The sequence below is a fragment of the Capsicum annuum genome, chromosome 10, assembly GCF_002878395.1.
Source record: "Capsicum annuum cultivar UCD-10X-F1 chromosome 10, UCD10Xv1.1, whole genome shotgun sequence".
Taxonomy (NCBI): Eukaryota; Viridiplantae; Streptophyta; class Magnoliopsida; order Solanales; family Solanaceae; genus Capsicum; species Capsicum annuum.
Window position 1 is genome coordinate 95,240,634 of NC_061120.1, and position 15,541 is coordinate 95,256,174.

The 15,541-nt window shown below is 36.2% G+C and overlaps 1 non-coding gene across 1 annotated transcript; it reads right to left on the reverse strand.

Moving 5' to 3' along the window:
* Positions 1 to 4,219: 4,219 nt before the first annotated feature.
* LOC124888307 lies at positions 4,220 to 4,326 on the reverse strand. The gene has a single exon (XR_007046435.1). It is a non-coding gene; the product is annotated as a small nucleolar RNA R71 (small nucleolar RNA).
* Positions 4,327 to 15,541: the final 11,215 nt, after the last annotated feature.

Below are 15,541 nucleotides of genomic sequence, written 5' to 3' on the forward strand. Positions count from 1 at the left end.
ACCTCAATTTTCCTTTTTCTTTTGAGTTTTGATTTTTAGGGCTTCTGTGTATCCTATAAATTCCCTTTTGATGTTTTGTTGCTACATTACGCACTTTTAACACTTATAAACTTATTTGATTTTAAGATTCGAATTTGATTTTGGGATTACTTTGTCCTTGATTTGGTTGATAATTCACTTGTTGGATTTGGGTTTTACTTGTTGATCATTGTGATATTGTTTAATGCTTTTCATTATGAATTTCATTAATCATTTCACAGACATGATCATCTAAAGCCCTTATCTAAGGTTGCGGAAACCCTGGTTTACTGACGAAGTAGGGGAACTGCTAAGTTTTTCTAGAATTGTATCTTTGTATGTATTGTATTATTTTTTCTTTGATAGATGTCTTAGCAGTTACAAAAGGTAAGATCCAACCTAGAATATCTCCATTTACTCTATAAGAGGAGTAGTGACTAGGACAAGATAATTACAACAGTAATTTGAGGATTAATTATCGATCTAAGCTAATCAGTATCATCTATGTAAGATGGTTATCTATCATCTAATAACTTGAACCTCAAACATAATAGTTAATTAGGATCTAGGATAAGAATTAGTAATGAGACATTCTGAGACTCAAAAGGTAAAGGATTAAATCTATCAATGAGTCTACAAGACAGTTGGTGGTACATAACTTATCAGATTTTGCATGCAAGGAACTGGGTTGGTTCAATAAAGCATGATAAGACTACTAATTTGAGAAGCTAGGGCAAATACAATCCTAGTGTTCATCATCGACTAATTACAACTAAAGTTGAGATTTGATACTTGTTTTAGATTACAACACAAACCCCCCATTTACTTTCTGTTCAGCCCGTTGAGTTCAGCAAACTGGAGATACAAATCTGCATCTTCCTTGTGGGTTTGACCCCAACCTAGTTGGGTTACTATACTTTATAGTGACTGCTTTATCCTTCAATTGTAGGTGTAGTTTGGGAGTTGATCATGGCACCTATTTTAACCCACCTGTAGATAATACAACCTGCCGTTCGGAGCAACTAGTAACGGACTACCAAGAGAGAATAAAAAAGACAACATGATAATTATAATAAAGGGACTAATATATACATATATATATATATATATATATATATATATATATAAGACAACTCCAATACCTAGTAAAGGTATTCCAAAAGCTTATAATACAATAAGAGTACAAAGTCTAATACTGAATAAATAGACAAAGAAGATCCATCTTTGAATACAACCTAGAGATCAGACTAATCCATAAGAGGGAGATTAGTAACCCTTCGAACATCATGAGATTACCCCAAATCTTTTATCCATAGATGCTTCGTATGATGCATACACAAACAGTGAGAACTTGTACTATGATATGCAGGCTGCAGAAGTATAGTATGAGTACCAAACATGTGGTACTCAATAGGCAACTACCGGCTAAGCTCCAAACATAATGCAAATACAGATTACAAGCAAAAAAAATATAAAATATTGGCAACTATATCCAGAAACCTAACATAAAAGCTAGAGAGGCAATAAGGATAAACTATCCTATTCTAACAGTATCCAGGATCTGAAGATCTATACCATATATGACTAGCCAATATACAACTAAAGAGTGGAAGAAGTTTATATAGTAGTATACGATACCAAGAAATACATATATGATATGGATAAATAAGGGAAGAGAAGGATATATGGGAATATCATAGATATATATATATATATATATATATATATATATAATTATACATACATATGGGTATACAAGACTAAATAAAAGGTACAACCTAAGGTATTCAACCTAACCTCTCCAGCAAATACTAACCAAGTAGGAAAGCTAAACCTAGACCAAATAGGGCCTATAGTCAAAGTGTGTAACCACGAATACACTGTCCACAATGTAAATTATCATCAAAAGAAAAAGGATCAGAATCATACCTCTAACCTCAGTGCCAATATAGAATTAGCATTTCACGAACTAACCATAATACAATAATAAATTAATCATCTAGTCCAAACAAATAATACCTAAGAGCTCAATAAACTAGGAAGGTTCAATTAACACTCAGCACCTGGCAATCATAGATCACACCTATGAAACCCCCCATAAGGTTGATAGCTATAAGCACCAAATAACATACTGGTGATAGATGGTGTATATGAATGAATAATTGTAAAGTAAATCCATCATACAATAACCAATCCAAGTGTCATATTATAACAAGTGTATACACGTCCTTGATGAGGGTCGAATTTATCGCTTATTTATATACAAAATTCCTGCACACTACTATGGTTGGATCATGTGAATAAGCAAAATTTGTGATTGAAAGCACTAATTTTCATATTTTGTAGGATTACAGGTGATAAGAGAGAAAGATAAGGACTGATTGAAAAGGATCAAAAGGAGAAGTGAGGTACAGCTGGAAGACTTGAAGCAGAATTTGGTCTTAATTATCGTAATCACGGTCAGTCAAGCTTAGTCAGAGGACCCTGACCGTGATCGCATTAGCCGCAATCATGGAAAAGCTGTAGCGATCGTGGATCAGTGGGATTTTTACACGAGGGCGATTCTGTAAATTGACATAGCTGGACCCAACTCCCTTGTAAGGCTCAAATCTTTTTCTTTTGGGATCATCATTAGATTTTGAAAAGAAAATTTTATACTTGGTGAACCCTAGAAATTGGGATCACACTTCTGTATTTGAATTTGGTGAAATTGAAGTGTAAAGAGAAGATTCTTCTTGTCTCCCACTACCACGGATGTTATGAATGAACCTTTTGGTAAATCTCTTCTATTTAATTTCATGAGTAGCTAAATCTCTTTGTCTTAGGATTATGTTGAACTAAGGTGTATTTGTGTGTGGGTTGTGATGTAGTTGTGTAGATTCTAGTTTGTAGATGATGGGTTTTACTATTTATTAGTTTAATTAGTTGGGGTTTGTGGGTGAAAGCCCCAAATGCCTAAAATGAGTTTGTCGGTGAAAATCCCAAGCTCTTGAAAGCCTATATCATCCTTGAAAAGGGGATGTGGGTGAACTTTTAAAACCCATGACATCCTTGAAAAAGGGTTATAGGGGACAAGGAAATAGTAGGAAATAATGGATGTAGTTTATTATATTTTTCCCATCTTAGAAATTAGGGTAATTGGAGAGTTGGCTATGTTTTGGGCATCTTACTAGAAATAGGGATGCCCAATTGAGGTGTTGGATGGCTTCAATTGACACACACGTTAGGTTCTCAAAAGAGTTAATGAGTGATAGCCTTGAGGCTTTGTTGAAAAACTAACCTCAAGGATTTTCAACATAGCCTACCTTATCGTCAATGAATAAAATTTGACTAAAACTTCACATCCCCATGCATATTTTACCCTTAGGTAGACATAATCCCAGGATCCTTCTAATCCTGAATTTTAAATCGCAAGTGTTGCCTTAGTGTGTTGACTTGAGTAAACATTTACACAACCTTGGTTCAAACAACCCCCTCCCCATTTAAATCATGTATTTTATTTTTCTTTCAATTCTAGTGTATCTTTAAATACCATTGACACCCTCAAGACTTGAAGACTATTTTCACTCCTTGTGGATTTGACCGGAACATAAGTTGATCTATTGAAAATGATCCTCCTGTATCAATTTATAAGGTATAGGTGAGCATTATCAAAATGGCACCATTATCAGGGAGTGAGATTTAGTTTTCATATGTATGGTATTGATTGTAGCTTTAGGTATACCCGTGGTGATTTTTATTTACTTTGTTTATCATTTTTGTTCTTTGTAGGTGATTATTATTTCCTCTAAATAGCCATGAGTCAAGAGGGAATCATTGGCAATCCATATCTTGAAATAATGAAGCAATGGATTACCTTGGTGATGAAGAGCATGCTAGTTCCATTCGTATTCCTCCTTCTTGGGAAAATAATGTATTTTATATCACAAGCATCATGCTCCAATTGCTTCACATAAAGGGTCTCTTTGGGGGGAAAGCACATAAGGACACCAATTTGCATTTAAATAACTTTGTAGAAGTTTGTACCCCCTTTGACATTGCCCATATATCTCAAGAATCCTTAAGGTTGTGTCTCTTCCCATTCTCACCAATGGGTGAGGCGACATTGTCTTTTTGGTCTCTTTCAACTGGGCCAATCACCTCGTGGGTCACACTTATGAAAGTATTCTTGAATCACTAATTCCTACCATCCAAGATGCTAATATTGAGGAAAGAAATTGTGAACTTTCATCAATTTCATGAGGAGCTGTGGTATGAAGAATGAGGGAGATTTAAGGAGAAGCTCTTAAGATGCCTTAATCATGAAATTCCAAAAAAGATGATTCTTCAAGTTTTCTATAGGGTATTGGACCAAGCCAACAAAGCCATAGTGGACAGTGCATCCGGTGGGTTCCTTGTTAAAATATCATATAGGGTTGTATCCAAGGTGTTAGACCAAGTGGCTAGCTTGGCTAGGGATTGGCACACGAAGGATGCCGAGGTGGCCGTGGTGGCTCCCTCCTCATCCTTTGTGAGTCAATATCAAAGATGCCAAGAAGAGGCAAGAGATGCAATCATGATCAAGGTAAGGGTACACCTTGACCTTCGTACTAAACTTATATTGGAAACACCCATCGAATGAGCCAGTGTTATAGATGCAAAAGATGATAAGTCTTTTGAAGAAGATTAAGAGAAGGGACGTGATGATAGGAGAGGATGGTTGTTGAATTATCCAGAGGTTTTCCATGTTACCTCTAAAGGGCAATGTGGGAATCAAGGTTCGAACAATGAGAACTGGTGTATACATCAATGTGAAAGGGAAAGGTACATCAATGAAGATATTTTGATTTGAATCTTTGTTGGAGTTTAAGAGACAAACAAAATAGTGAAAGAAATGAGAGATGATTTCTCCAAGATCCATCTACCGGTGGAGTCTCATTCAACAGCCATCCAACAACTTGAAGCAAAATTGAATCTAATATTGGTTCACCTTATGGAAAAAAAAATTAAAGATGTACCGAGTGGCATGACCACCAATGCTAATGTCATTCGAGGTGGAAAAGTTCTCAGAAAAGGCATCAAATTTGATGATGACCCCTACGAAAGAGGAAACAATGAGTAAATAAATGTGAAGAGAAAGAGGTCAAATAATGATGAGCCAAAAATAAAAGAATGTCAAATTGTCTCAATGACACCTGTCACAATTCATCTTCTTTTCCCTCAATGGTTCTTAAAAATAGAGAAAATGCAAGTTCAAAATTTTCCTTGATAAATTTAGCATCCCTTTAATAGAAGCATTGCAAGATATGTCGGGGTATGCTAAATTTATGAAGGAGTTGGTCTCTAAACAATGGCTAGTGTAGTATGAGACAATAGAAATAATACATCATTGTTGTGTCATTATGTCAAGCACGATGGCAAGAAAAAAGAAAGACCCTAGTGCCTTCACAATCCCGTGTACTATCAGAATGTTCAAGTTTGCTAGAGCCTTGTATGAGCTCGGGGAAAGTGTGAATTTAATGCCTTATGTCGTATTTCATAAGCTTGGATTGGGGAAACCGCAACCCACCACAATGAGGTTGCTCATGGCTGACCGATCCATCAAGAAACCTAAAGGAATCCTTCATGATGTACTAGTTAATGTCGATCGATTCATCTTCTCGGTCGACTTTGTGATCCTTGATTGTGCTTTAGACCATGAGATTTCTATTATCCTCGAAAGGCCATTTCTAGCCACTGAAAAAGCATTGGTAGATATTGAATATGGTGAGATAAAGTTTATCCTCAATAATGAAGAGGTTTCTTTTAATATATGTAAGTCCATGAAACAACCAATGGATTTATGATTAGTATCGGTAATTGATACCACTGATGGTGAGGTCTCGAACCATGTCAATATGAGCTTGGTGGATAATCCATTGGTAGGTATTTTGTGGAATGCTGAAAGAGAAGAAATTTAAGAGTTTGATGAAGTGGTTGAATCTTTAATGGGACTTAGATCTTACACCAAGAACCCAATAAAGTTGGACCTTGATCTTAAAAATCATGAAATCCCACCCGCAAAGCCATCCAAGCTTAAATTAAATTTGTTTCCACCATATCTTAAATATGTGTTCTTTGGGGATGGGGACACTTTACCTATCATCATTGCAAGCAATCTTGATCCCTACCAAGTGGGAGCTTTGAAATTGGTGGTAAAAATGTTCATTTAAGCTATCAGATGGATAATTGTGATATCATAGGAATAGCCCCCGACATTTGTTACCATAAGATCAAGCTTGAGAAAGATCATGTGACAAGTGTGGAAGATCGATGGAGGCTAAATCAACCCATGAAAGAAGTGGTAAAGAAAGAAGTTATAAAGTGGCTTGACGTGAGAGTCATCTACCCCATCTCCAATAGCACTTGGGTGAATCCGATCCAATGTGGTCCAAAGAAATATGGCATCAAGGTAGTTAAAAATGAAAATAATTACCTTATTCTCATCTGACCAGTCACAGAATGGCGGGTGTGCATGGACTACTAGAAGTTAAACCCTTAGACCGAAAAGGACCACTTCCCGATGTCCTTTATGCACCAAAAGCTAGATAGGTTGGCCAGGTAAGGGTAGTATTTCTTTCTAGATGGTTATTTAGGATACAATCAAATCTGAATTGCCCATAAAAACCAAGAGAAAATGACTTTCACTCTCCCCTACGATATATTTGTATTCAAGCAGATGTCGATTGGTTTGTGCAATGCACTGGCAACTTTTCAACATTGTATGCTATCAATTTTTGCGAATATGGTTGAGGACTCAATGGAGTTTTTCATGGATGACTTCTTGATAGTAGGGAACTCCTTTGAATTATGTCTTGAGCATTTGAGTAAGGTGTTTGAGAGATATATGGAAACCAACCTTGTCCTAAATTTGGAGAAATGTCATTTTATGGTAAGGGAAGGTATTTTGTTAAGACACCAAATCTCAGGGAAGGGAATACAAGTCGATCAATCTAAGGTGGAGGTAATAGCCAAGTTTCCACCCCCGATTTCCATAAAAGGTGTTTGGAGTTTCTTTGGGTACATCGGGTTCTACCGGTAGTTTATCAAGGATTTCTCCATATAGCTCATCCAATGTGCAATATTCTTGAAAAGGAAGCTAAATTCCATTTTGATGATGCATGTTTGAGGTTTTTCAATTGCCTCAAGGAGTTGCTTATCTCGGCTCCCATTATTGTGGCTTCAAATTAGTTATCCTTGTTTAAAGTAATATATAATGAAAGCAGGATTGCACTAGGGGAGGTATTGGGGAAACGCAAGGAAAAGATATTTGGCCCTATCTATTATGTGAGCAAAACTGTAAATGATGCTCAATGTAACTACACCATTAACGAGCAAGAATTATTGGTGGTGGTCTATAGTTTTAGAAGTTTTGAACCTACTTGTTAGGAATGAAAGTGGTAGTGCACACGAATCATGCCGACCTTAAATACCTCATAGATAAGAAGAAATCCAAGCCACATCTAATTATATGGATCTTTCTCTTACAATAATTTGATTTCGAGGTGAAGGATATAAAGGGTTGTAAAAATCAAGTGACCTACCAATTTTCTCGTCTTGAGAGTAATCATGAAAAGTATAGGGAAATTGAGATTGGCGATGCTTTTCCTGAGGATTTAGTTATGTCAATCTCGATAAAAGGAGCGCCATGGTATGCCAATTATGCTAATTATATGGCGAGTGGTATACTCCCCAAGGGGCTTAATTATCATCAAAAGAAGCGGTTCTTATTTTATGTAAGAAGATATTTTTAGGATGATCCCTTCCTATTTTAGGAATGCACGGATGGTATAATTAGGCATTGTGACATGGAGGTTGAAATGAATGATATCCTTGAAGCATGTCACTCCTCACCTTATGGCAGTCACCATGAAAGGAATTCAAACTGTAGCTAAAATTCTTCAATGTGGGTATTATTGTCCTACCATTCATGGGGATGCCATTGAGTGGGTAAAATCATTTTATCAATTCCAAATGCAATATGAAATTTTGATAAGACATAAAATTCCTCTTCATTGGAATCTTGAAGTTGATCTCTTTGATGTGTGGGGAATCGACTTTATGGGCCCTTTTATGAGATCTTTTGGAAACAAATATATATTGGTGATGGTTGATTATGTTTCTAAATGAGTGGAAGCAATAGCACTTCCAAATGATGAGATCAAGAGTGTTGCTTTCTTTTTAAAGAAATACATTTTTACCCGATTTGGAACACTGCATGACATCAATAGTCATGGAGTCTCACACTTTTGAAAATGGGTATTTAAGGAACTTTTTGACAAATATGGGATGAAGCATAAGGTTGATACCGCATTACACCCCCAAACAAGTGGCAAAGTCAAAGTTTCTAATTGAGAAATCAAAGTCATTCTCAAAAATACCGTGAATAAGGGCCGAATGAATTGGGCAAAGCAACTTGATAAGGCACTTTGGTCATATAGAATGGACTACAAAACCCCAATTAGTATGTCTCCCTACCAATTGGTGCTCAAGAAGGCATGTCACTTACCCGTTGAGCTTGAGCATAAAGCCTTATGGGCTTTGAAGAAGTTAAACATTAATTGGGGAGAGGCGGTCAAGTCAAGGGTCACTCAACTTCACGAGTTAGAAGATTCCCTACTCAAAGCCTATCAGAGTTCCACCTTATACAAGGAGAAAATAAAGAAATGGCGTGATGCTAAAATACTAAGATGGGAATTCTATTTCAGCGAGAGTGTTCTCCTTTTCAACTCTCATTTGAAACTTTTTATGGGAAAGCTTCGATCGAAATGATTGGGACCCTTTGTGATTTCTAATGTTTACCCTAGTGGTGCCATTGAATTGGAAGATCAAGCAATAAAAAAGTTTGTAGTGAATGTACAAAGGGTGAAGCATTACAATGTGAAAGGTCCCGGAGTGGCCAAGGTGGAGTTTATTCATTTCAATGACGCTACATAGTGAAAGAGGAAAGTCGTATCACAATGTTAAACTAGGAATTTAATGGGAGGCAACCCATCCTTAACTAAATTTTGTTTAATTTTTGATGTTTTGTAGGTGTTTTAGCATGGGCTAACAGTCCAGAAAAACAAGGGAAAAATAGAGCAAAAAATGGTAGCTGTGCAGGAAAATAGAGAAAAAATAGGGAAAATCAGCCTCAATTACCGGGATCGCAGTCATGTAACCTCGATCGCGGTTCTTCCTATTGCGATAGAGAATTTCTAAGGATTTTTATGTTGATTCTTAAGGGAGTCCCTCTTAACCCTTGTACTTCTTTTACATGTTGTAGTGAGGACACTCTAACTCTCTAAGTTGGGGGTATGTGGCTACTCATGCCTCCCCATGCCTCGCCCTAAATAATAGAGATTGTTGTGTCTTTTATGATTGACATCAGATGAACCTTTCCCTATGATATATTGAGTGACAACATTCTTAAAGAAAAATCATTGTGATTGGGTTTCGAGCCAAGGATGCAAGAAAAGTCTGAGTACCCGTAGCATAGAAGCTATAAATACAGGGAAAGTTTGAATACCCGTAGCATTCTGAATTTGGGATCGCAGTTATACCTATGGTGAAGTCTGAGTATCCATATGATTTTCCCTTAGGAAAGTTGTAATGTGAGACATCGTCTTGGTTTGATGCCATAAATAGCAAATTATGTGTGGTGCAAATGTGAAGCAAACATCCCCCTCCTTCCAAAATTTTATTTGTTTGAAAATCAAGGGCATGGATGTGAGCGAACTTGTAAAAATACTTTGACTCTCCTTTTGACTCCAAAATTATGACTTGCATAAGTTGGTAAATACTCCATTTTGTATCTAGTAGGATGGGCAATTGAGCCCCTTTGAGGAGTCAGCATGCCATGTACAGTGAGCTTATTTTCCTTAATCTCATGCATACTTGTACTATCTAGAACTTGCCCCGTTGGTTTATCAAGACTAATCTTGAATTACACTTGGTTGGTGAAATGATCCTAGGCCATATTTGTGAAATAAGAACTCACTCTGAGCCTAAATATCCTACCCATGTATAGAATAGGACCCTTAGTTCTCCAATTCAAGCCTTCAAGACTTTCTTTGGGAATCACATTACAAGCCTTATAGCTTTCAAAAAATTTCCCCTCTCTTGAACCCAACCCTCATTGAACATAAAAAATAAAAATTGAGGCTAAATGCCTAAGTTAGGGAGGTAAGTTTGAAAGAGTTGACTTTGGGCCATGGTAGTGTAAGTGGACGCTTTTGGGCTAAGCAATAAAAAAGGTAAAAAATAAAGGAAAGATGAAAAAGAAGAATGAAGCATGGATTGTTTCAAAAGTAAGAGACAAAATGATGCACTCAAAAAGTTAGGGAAATCAAAGCTTCTAAATTAGGCATGCGTAAAGTGTGAATACAAAAGAAGTGGTCCATGGTCACAAGTTGGTTGAAATAGTGTGACGTAGATGTTCAAGGAAGGTTAAGCCACTTTGTTCCTAAATGTTATCCTACCCTTCCCCGAATCTAAGTTACAAGCTCAAAAATCCCTTTGAGATCTCCAATTAAGTGTATTCATTGTAGTGGCAATTGGAAATAAGGGCAAGCTTATGAATGGTACTTGCTAGAATCGATAGTCTTTGTGAGAGAGAAAGAGAGTCTTGCACTTAAATCTCATTGTTGCATATTAGATAATTCGGTGTGTGTGGGATACCCTTCTTGTGAGGAGGCATGTGAAAAACTTGAGATGGGTAACATTGTCATCTTTCAAATAATGAGGCAAAAGGAGTCTAGTAAAGTGAGGTCAATAGGGAGTGACTTTTAGTTGTTAGTGATTGTTGCATTGTTACTCTTTAAAGTCCTTTGAATCCCTGAGTTTGTATTTCATGATTGAGGGGTGTTATGGGAATATCTTTGCTCGTGTTCGAAAAGTTACTTGTGGTAGCAATCAAGTTTAAAGTCATTGTGATTATTAAGGTGTAGAAGTGGGTATAAAGTGTATTGTCTCAGTGAATAAAAAGGTAGTGTTGCTTAAGGACAAGCAAAGAATTAAGTTGGAGGTGTTGATGAGTGTCGAATTTACCACTCATTTACTTCCAAAATTGATGCACACTACTACGATTGGAATGTGAGAATAAGATAAATTTGTGATTGAATGCACTAATTTATACAGTTTTCAGGCTTACATGTGATAAGAGAGAAAGATGTGGATTTGAGCTGAAAAGGATCAAAAAGAGAAGAGAAGTGCAGCTGGAAGACTTGGAGCAAAATTTGGTCTCAGTTACCGCGATCGCGGTCCTCAGACCACAATCGCGTTCAGTCAAGTTTGGTTAGAGAACCATGATCGCGATAACTGATTGCGGTCGCGTTATCCATGATCGCAAAAAAGCTGCAGCGATCACAGATCAATGGGATTTTGCACGGGGGAAATTCTATAAATCGACATAGCTGAACCCAATTCCCTTATAAGGCTCAAATCTTTTTTCCTTTAGGATCATCATTGAATTTTGAAAAACTAATTGGAGACTTGGTGAACCCTAGAAATTAGGAGCAAACTTTTGTATTTGATTTGAAATTTGAACTTGGTGAAATTGAAGTGTAAAGTGAAGATTCTTCTTGTCTCCCATTACCATGGATGCTATGAATGAACCTTTTGGTATATCTCTTCTATTTAATTTCATAAGCAGCTAAATCTCTTTATCTTGGGATTATGTTGAACTAAGGTGTATTTATGTATGGGTGGTGATGTAATTTTATAGATTCTAGTTTGTTGATGATGGGTTTAACCATTGCTTGGTTTAATTAGTTGGGGTTATTGGGTGAAAACCCCAAATGCCTAAAATGGGTTGTGTGAAAACCGTAAGCTCTTAAAAGCTCACATCATCCTTGAAAAGAGGATGTGGGTGAACTTTTGAAACCCATGACATCCTTGAAAGAGGGTTATGGGGGACAAAACAATAGTGGGAAATAATGGATGTAGTTTTCTATATTTTTTTCCATGTTAGAAATAAGGGTAATTGGAGAGTTGGCTATGTTTTGGGAATCTTCCTAGAAATAGGGATGCCCAATTGAGGTGTTGGTGGCTTTAATTGACACACTCGTTAGGTACTTGAAAGGGTTAATGAGTAACATACTTGAGGCTTTGTTGACAAACTAACCTCAAGGATTTTCAACCTAGCCTACCTTATCGTCAATGAATAGAATTTGACTAAAACTTCACATCCCCATGCATATTTTACCCTTAGGTAGATATAATCCCAGGATCCTTCTAATCTTGAATTTTAAATCGCAAGTGTTGCCTTAGTGTGTTGACTTGAGTAAACATTTACACAACATTGGTTCAAACAAATAACCCCCCCCCCCTCCATTTTTTAATCATGTATTTTATTTTGCTTTCACTTTGAGTATATCTTTAGATATAATTGACACCCTCAAGACTTGAAGACTATTCTCACTCCTTGTGGATTCGACCTCAACATAAGTTGAGCTATTGACAACAATCGTCCTCTACCAATTTATAAGGTATTGGTGAGGGTTATCACTCCTCCAGCTTAACAACACACAAAGGCAGGACGTACGGCGACCTTTCTTCTTAGGTATGACAGCTCACGAATAGAGGGGCCCCTAAGGATTGCAAGAATATTCGTATATACTTACCTAGTCCTACTTTAGGATTTCCAACCATCATCATCATTAATATACTCTGCCCAATACCAGAGAGATGTATATATAATAAATACATGAACTCTAAACGTGGCTAAAAAGAGCGTAAGTCTATGAATCCATTATCTGGGATTAACTTTGGGACTAAATTATCATAATAGAGTAAAAAATATCAGACCTCTCACGACCGAAGTAAATAGTAGTGGTAAAAAAGCAATAAATCATGGACCAAAATCAACCTCGGTCTAGTTTCCAAAATCTATTCTTTTGTTCAAAGCTCATAAATCATCAATTGATGTAGTACAATTTTTATTATAAAAGAATCTGCGTTAAAAGTGAAAGTAGGGATAAATCCCATTTTTAGAAAAGAATAGTAAAATCATGATTTTGGTTGGAATCATACCACTAAGTGAGCATGAACACACATAAAAGTATGCATGCCATCACCAGTATCCAAAAAATACAACAATAATCGCCTAAGCATATTTATGTAAGAATCACACCTTTTCTCAGGGTAGAATTCTCACCTAGAGTCTAACTGGTATTGTAACCAAAGGCCTTTGACCCAATAGTATAAAACTAGCATGATGATAATACTATAACCCAGGGAAAACATAATCCAATCCACCAAGTCAATTAGTAAACTTTATAATAAAGGATCCAAAACATCAACTACGATCAACATGCTTATGACCTAGGGTGATAGGATTCTATAACTGTAGCAAGTATTCCATTTTAAGGGTCGGTTCACCCTTCTATCCCCCAAACTCCAAGGTTAGGCTAAGTCATGATATCTTAATCATAAATATGTACTATCATACCCACCTAGCATGTAGGATACATTACACATAATCTTACAAAGAAGAGTGGACTGAAGCCTACCTCAATATTAAACCGCAAGTCTTGATCATCCATAAATTGCCTGTTTTTGCTCCACAGTCCCAAAATATCACCATGTTATCATTATAGTAAACTATAGGTCATTAGGAGTAAAACATGACCCATACTTCTATATAAAAGGTCATATTGAAATTTGGATCAAGAACGGGCCAGCGGAGCCTGCAAATAAAATTCAAAATTGAATCTATCACGAGGTCCCTCAAAGAACAAGAAATATGTACGCAAAAGTTAAGCACAAATAGTGTATATTGGAGCCTAATTCATCCCCTAAGGTCTAAGGGTTTAAAGACCTAATTTCTAAGAATTTACAATGAAATAGGATAGAATTTGATGGAAAAAATAATAGGAAATAATTGAGTGTTTGGCTAACGCGTCTTAGCTTCAATGGATGATTTTCCACTCTTTCTCTCTCTTCAAGATCCTAAATGATGGGAAAATGATGGATAAAATGATGAAAAATTAAATGAAGAAAAGGCATTTAATAATTCTGAGGTATCACTAAAGTCATCAATTTTTCGCTTAAGAGGCTACCGCTTAAGTGGAACAAATCTGCTAAAGCAACCATGCCATGGGACGCAGGCATCACTTACGCAATCTATTGGCCGCTAAAGCGATGTACGCTAAGCGGTCCTTGGCAGCTAAAGTGGACCTCATTCAAATAGACAATGAGGCTAAAGGGGATCAAGGTCTCTAAAGAAACTGCCGCTAAAGTGACTCTTTGACTACTAAAGCTGTCGAACCAGATATCAGGCATCAGATTTTGGCTAAGTCCAAATGGACTATGACCGGGTGCTTCGAATTTTTTTGGAATTCCATGCACGCCGACCAACTATGTTACCATACCAAATTTGATATTTTGAACCCAATAAAACCATCAAAACTTTTATCTGAGGTCATTTTGACTAAATGGAGGGCCCAGACCTATAGTTTCATCTTTCATAAAATCCACCCAATAGCCTAAAACAAGTCCAAATGCCTTGGGACCTGAACCAAAGGTCCCTTTAACCCAAAACCAATATTCCAGAGCTGATGGCGCAGTCAGAATTCTCATCCGAGGTTATTTACTAGGAGTTTTAGTCTGAGACTAATTTCTTATCAATGATAGCTCCAAATTAATTAAATAAACCTAAAATCCAAATGAACTGTCTGATAATCGCACTGATAGTTCTAACGAGTCATAAATGACCTGTAGCCACTATGAAAAAGCTCAAAATATGTGAATATACGTAAATCGAGAAAATAACCTAGAGGTCATTACATTAGTTAGGGTGATGGTTTGGAGGGAAATCTTAAGGAAGAAGAGAAAATAGATAATTTGAAGCCAAAGTACAATTAAAATGAGGTTATTATATAAAAGGGGTGGGAGGGGGACTTCTTTATGAAAAAATGTTAAAGTAGTGTTTTGGTTGTTTTCAAATTTTGAATGCAACCTCAATTACTATTTGGAATTCTATGGTCAACCGGTGAATTTTAAAATTAAGTGAAAATAAAAAAAAATGAAAGCATTGTGCTCATATTCTAAGAGTTAAGATACACCAGCAGCGAAATATTGTTGTCATATTTTAAGATTTAAGATACACAAGTAAGCCCTATTTTTGTCGAGACATAATTTACTAAACTTTGAAAAAAAATGATTTTTCACATTAAAATCAATCTTATAATACTTAGAGTTATATAATTTAGATCATATCAATTTTCAATTGAAGTCAAAACACTTGTGTTGACTAACTGTTACATGCATAAGTTAAGTCCCAATTCAATCTTACAATATTAAAGCTACATAAATTGAAGCAGTTCAATTTTTCAATTAGAATTAAACATTAGAGTGTATGATTGACTAGCTGTTACATCCATAAATTGATAATCAATTCAATCATGTAATACTTGGAGTTATACAAATTGAATCAATTCATTTTTCAATTGAAGTCAAACACATTTATTGAATCATTGTTTAATTCATAAATTGAGTACCAATGCAATTTTATAAGACTTAGAGT